Source organism: Pteropus vampyrus, unplaced genomic scaffold (assembly GCF_000151845.1).
Source record: "Pteropus vampyrus isolate Shadow unplaced genomic scaffold, Pvam_2.0 Scaffold30, whole genome shotgun sequence".
NCBI lineage: Eukaryota > Metazoa > Chordata > Mammalia > Chiroptera > Pteropodidae > Pteropus > Pteropus vampyrus.
Genome location: NW_011888811.1, coordinates 1,713,244 through 1,719,297, shown reverse-complemented (window position 1 = coordinate 1,719,297; position 6,054 = coordinate 1,713,244). Strand labels below are relative to the sequence as shown.

The 6,054-nt window shown below is 44.6% G+C and overlaps 1 protein-coding gene across 1 annotated transcript in view; it reads left to right on the top strand.

The window, feature by feature from the left end:
• The window catches only part of TENM2 (teneurin transmembrane protein 2), an 876,941-nt gene that overhangs the window by 635,950 nt on the left and 234,937 nt on the right, over window positions 1-6,054 (top strand). The window lies entirely within an intron of this gene.

Genomic DNA, 6,054 nt, shown 5'->3' with positions numbered 1-6,054 from the left:
TGTCTTTCTTCCCATGCCAAGGATGTTGGTTTGCATCCTTGGGGTGTAGCCCATGTGACTATGGAAAGCAGCAGATGCCAAGAGCTTAGGGGCAGGGTGCCACATGCATATGGGCATTCTGGGCCGGACACAAAACCGACTCACAGCTCCTGGCTCCAACAAACAGCCCCAGGGCTGCTGCTCTGTAAATCGAGCTTGCCAATGGCAGATCTCCTGGCCCAAGCAGAGGCCACAGTGACGTTCGTTAAAGTTTATTTGAAACACTTGATGGTTCTGGCTCGATTTCAGGGCGGCTATGATAGGTCTCTCTAGTTTGTCTGTGCCATGTTGGCAAAGTAAACCTATAAAACACCCACAAAAAGAGGCCAACTCCAAAACAGTTCTCAACACTTATGCTGAAAACCCTCCCCTGTAAGAAAAAAAAAAAAAAAGGCAATCTTGATTATTCTGGCTTTGCCCCTTCTCCTGACATAAGGCCTTCCTTATCCCTCAGCAGTGGGGGCTTACACTCATCCTGCTTCTTCAGGCAGCCAGCATGGTGCCTGTCAGAGAAGGACTAGCCCAGGAGTTCCCATTCCATTCTACCCAAGCTTGCCTGAGGGCAAGGAAGGGTGACCATGCACCCCCAGAGATCTGGGGCCCTGCCCAAAGCAGACCATTTCTAGCCAAAAACCAATATGACATTTTCATTCTCGCATGATATCGCTGTGCTCATCTTAATCTAGAAAAAGGAGGTTTGCATTCCTTACCCGTTGCATCTCTCAGGAATGCCCTCCAAAAGCGACCAAATTGACACTCCAGGGAAAGGTACTGTGTTTGTCTCAGGCTTTGCAAAAAACCTTTGTGCCCTCAATTCCAGCTCTACATTGGGACTAAGGTCTGACACCTACGCACCCCTGATTTAAAGTTATGTCTGCTTCTTACGTACCTCTTGAAAGATGGAGTCGTGGGTTGACTTGAGGGAGGGGATAGGGCCTCTGTTACACCCTCAAGCACTTGAGTAGAATTTTTTTGTGTCGTTAAAGGTAGTTTTGTGGGCTTCCCCAGATAGCTGTTTAGGGGGCCTCGGTGGAAGCAAATTGAATTGCCTTCGGTTGCCTTCGGGGTCTTTGCATGATTTGGCTTTGTGTCAGAAACTTCAAAAACGGTCCATGAGCTCACTTCTCAGGCTTCATGTTCTGGGGGCTGGTGCGTACCACAGGGAGCCCAGACACCGAAAGTGAGGCACTGCCGGCCTCTGCCAGCACCGTCCCCCGTGTACCTCCTACTCCACCGGCGGGAGAGAGAGAGATGGCGACTGCCTGATTTATTAAGCTCGATAGTTAAAATATAATAGCTTTCTGTAGGGCGATCCTATAAATGGGAGACTGTATAGTAAGAGTTTAATGTTTTAATCGGGTGTGTAACTTGTAAGTGATGGATTAGGAAACATATTTATCCTCAGTCTAGAGGCTACTGGGAGCTGAACCTGAGCATCTTAGGATGCTTTATTAGATTATAATCCATCACTTCCTATTATGTATGCTTTAGGTAAGATTATGCTTTGACCCTGGAGTATTAAAGAATAGTTTATGGCTCAAAATGAATGATGTAACAAGCCAATTTACCCAGCAGTAATGGCGGTGAGCATGGAGCTGTAGGGCTCCTCTCGGCTTCTCTCCAAAGGTGATGACGGGTCTGCGAGCATGCTGAGGGGTCAAGACGTTGAGTCCTGATCTGGCCCCCAGTGATCCCTTTCTCCTTGGCCTTGATAAAGTTGTTTTCCTTCTGAGTCTTCGTTTCCTAAGTAAAACGTTGGGAGCATGATGGTTATTTACACGCAGAAACTCCGAAGTATGGTGAGGATTAATTAATGTGTATAAATCACTTTGAAGATGAAAAGCGGTATATTATTAATTACAGAGCTGCAGGGGCATAAACAGTGCGTTGCAAACACAGAGAGAAATGCTGTCAGGAGCAACAAGTTGTTGTGCCTTTCCAGAAACAAGCCATCAGGGAAGGAGAGACAGGCAATGTTAAAACTGAAGCCCTCCTGTTGAGGAGACTGGGGCGTTTAAGACCAGAGCCCGTTCTGGTTTGTACATGACAGGTCTTGAAATTGGGGCATCAGCCCTAGGACGTTTATAGACAGGCACTGCGTTCTGGCCTGACCTGCCAGGAACTGTGACAAATAGATCAAATTATCTTTCCTGCATGTTCAAACTCATCAAGAGGAAACTTTCCAGAAATGAGTAATCTGGAATAGTTCACCCCCATGACAAGTTCTCCCATAAATCCAGCATGTAGGTGGGTGTCAAAGCAGAAAAATGCCAGCTCTCTTACAAATTGGAAGAGGTGGGCCTTTACCAACTTAGGGGAGAACCCCCACCACCACCACCCCCACCATTTCCTGCTCACACAGCTGGAGTCGGCAATCTTCATCAGATGCTTCTTATGCCAGATTCTCCCAGTGTACAAAACATCCTGGAATAAATTGTCCCAAGAAGCTTCATGCTCCACTAGGGGACCAGTTTGTGCATCACTCAGCCCCTAGCCCAGATGGTTCCTAGGGAATACTGGTTTATGAGAATTTGGCTATGAAACACAAGAGAGCCTTCCTCTTACGAAGCTGTCTTACATCCTCGGGCACCTCAAGGACTTTCACAGCCTGCAACACTAGAAATCCCTCTAGACCTCTAAGTTTCTGAATTTGTAACCAGTGTAGAGTGCCTCACCTGTTTTATGCCAACTATACTGTTTTTAGCCTCACAATGTACATTACTGTAACTGGTTAGCGATTTCCAACTCTAAGCTTTTCCATTTAAAGCACGTTTATACCGTTATTAAATTTGAACCACACCCCCAGCCCCCAATATACACTCTAGCAGAAAATAAAATTGGCATATTACAATCATTTGACAAGAGTTGACGCTCAGGCCCCCAGCTTCTCGAGTCACGTGGCTTGTTAGTTGCGGGGCTAAGATTAGGCCCATGTCCCCTGATTTCAGTCTAGCCTCCTTCCCTCGACTACTTGCTCCTAATCACAGTTAGCCATATTTTTCAAATACTGCGGGAAACCTAAACAGTCCTTTTCATAGCATCATTCCCCTTTTCTAATTCCATCCTCATTAGTAAGGAAGGGTCACTGGCTTCTCTCCTTCCTGCATCACCTTCTAACACAGTGGACAGAAACCCTATCTCCCTCTCGGTCTCCTGACCAGCTTTCCTATTACAAAGGTCGGTACGTTTTTTCTGTAAAGAGTCAGATAGTAAATATTTTTGGTTTTGCAGGCCACGCAGTCTCCATCGCAACCAATCAGTGTAAAGCAGAAGCAGCCACAGCCGTAAGGAAACAGATGGGCGTGGTTGTGTTCCAGGAGATTTTATTTGTGGATGCCGACATTGGAATTTTATGTCCTTCTCGTGTGTGTTTCAAGGCTACCCTTTTGATTTTTTTTTTTTTTTCCCCAACCATCTAAAATGTAAAACTTAGCCTTAGCTCCTGTGCGGTTGAAAACATACAAACATAAAAACAGTTTGCAGACTGGATTTGATCCACAGGGCCCCACCCCGCCGTTTGCTACCCCCTATCTGATTATATAACTGTTCTTTTCCTACAATTACCTTTTCAGAGCATTTCCACCTTTACGAAAAATTATTTTCCAACTGGCTAAGAGTCCAACTGTATGTCCATTGTAAATGGAGTGATGATTGACATTTTTTGACATTGCAATCCCGTTTCATAATGAATAGTTACATCTGACTTTCTGACCCAAACCCGAAACTAGAAAAAGCAAACCACTTTTCTCTTTCGTCAAAAATTTTCTGTAGAATAAAAATTTCCATCCTAACCGACTGCATTAAACAATGCTCCAACTCACGGATGGAGCAGGAAGGGACTCACTTGTCCTCAATCTTCAGTTACTCCAGCTTCCTCTGCAAAACCATTGTCTGTTTTCAAAAATGACTCAGGACCCGGTGGCCTTCTTTGTTGAGGGTTTCCAACAGGTTATAACTGTGCTGTGTCACCGAATGGCATAATTGCTTTCTTGTCCTAGGTTGACGTTGAATAGATCTAATTTCCTTAAAAGGCACCAAAGTTTTTGCACAGCTACCCCACATCAAGGAAGAAAGATGCTTGTGATGTGTGACTATGCTGTTTCAATCCAGATAATCGCAGAAATTCTAAGATGAGAGTCAGTGCAATGGTTCAGGACTCAGCCTATCACTCTGAGTTTAAGAACAATACGTAACCTACGCTGAGTTTCTGTCAAAAACTCCTTGCGTGGTTGGGAAGGGGGGTGGGGGCGGAGAGAAAGATAAGAGCGTTTATGTCATTCTAAATTAGTTTTTAGCTCTTCAGATCTCTGCCAAACTAAAATACAAATATATATTAGAAAGTCACCTTGTCTTTTTTAACTGCAGTAATTCCTGCCAAATATGAAATAGCGTGTTTTAAGCAAGCCGCTCAAAGCTCTGTCTTCTGCCACTCTCACTTTGATCTGGGAAGAACGCGGGCCATCAACATGTCAGGATGTTAAAAGTGTGGTAATTTGGGGTGCTTTCAGTTTCTTTTGAAAACAATGAGAGATTATTTTCTATAGAAACTAAAAGCCTACAATGTGTTTAAAGTTGCTGTACTTGAAAATTGATATGTTGAGACTCATACTGTTGAATCCCGCATTCTCAGCTGCTATTTTGTGTATTCTCATCTCACTGAACAGAGAAGGTTTGGGGGAAACATAAAGAAAATGACAGAAAATGACAAGAATGGTATACTTACCTGGCATCCTTTGTGAGAGCCCAGCCTAGGAAGAATATCGGTCCTCTCTCAAAGTCGACTGCCTTTTGACTATCCAGAGAGATGCTAAACCCCCCTCCTATGTGAATTCTAAATCATATATTTACCTCCCATTATCTAAAGGGCAAAATTCTAATGATTAAAGCTAAACAATCCAGCAAATAACATTGCCATCCAACTCCTTGGCCCCAGATAGCAAAACCTGGTAGTGAGCCACACAAAGGAAAAGAAAGCTGCCCACAAGTAAGTCAGGGGACCAGTCATACTATCTGTCCAGATATTAGTAGCAGAGTTTTTATCTAATAGATATGCTAATGTGCTCTTAACCAGATAATAAAGTCCTGTCAGTGCTCACACACCGGTGAGTCTTCGGCAGTGGCACTGCCATTTTATAATCGTATACCCGATTTCAAAAGGTCTGTCAATTTACAGAAAGTAAATTAAGTCATCAGGTAGGTCTCCATCACCTAGCCGCCACGTAGCGACATTTGTACCTCGTGTTTGACATTCAGAAAAGATAAGTTCCTCTACTTTCAGAGGTGAAGTGCCTTTGCTTTTCCTTCTCCGGCACCTGTCAGAAATCAAGGTAGTCAGCCAAGACACGGCTTTCCCACCTTCGTGGGTAAACTCGGTGGGTGAGAAAGAGGAAGCAACTTTTGGTCCTGACTTCGTAGAGCATCTTAAAGCAAAACCAGAGAGGAGTGAGTAGTTGCTGCAACCCCGAGTCCCTCAAGGACCACCGCAGGGAGACAGGGTGCTGGTATTGTCTGCCAGCCGGGATGCTGAGCCTGGTGAATGAGTGTGGAGAGTTCAACACCCCTCTGTCGCTTCCGTCACCATTCAGGCCTCTATCCTGGACTTCCTCTGTGCGTGTTCTCTCTCCAGCAGCCCTCGGTCCAGAAGCAGTAATGGGATGCTGTGACATTGTCTTCTTCCTCTCCACACACTCTGTGTATTTAAGCCGATCACTCAGGGTGGTCACCAAGCCCACAGATCCCCATTTCTTAAGTCTTTCTTTTGTTCGTTTATTTGTACTTGTTTCGCCATTTAGGATTTGGGGCACAACTTCGAACGTACTGTAAATAAGTAGATTTCATTCTGTTTTACCTGTAACAAACTTGCAGAGTTTCTTGCCTTGTCTTGGCAATTAGAAAAGTAGCAGCTTTATGTAATGGAAAGCAGGTACGTGGGCTTTGGTATCAGAGAGACCTGGGTTCAAATTCTGATAGCTATACCTAAAAACCATACGATCATGGGCTTTTTAACCTCCCTGC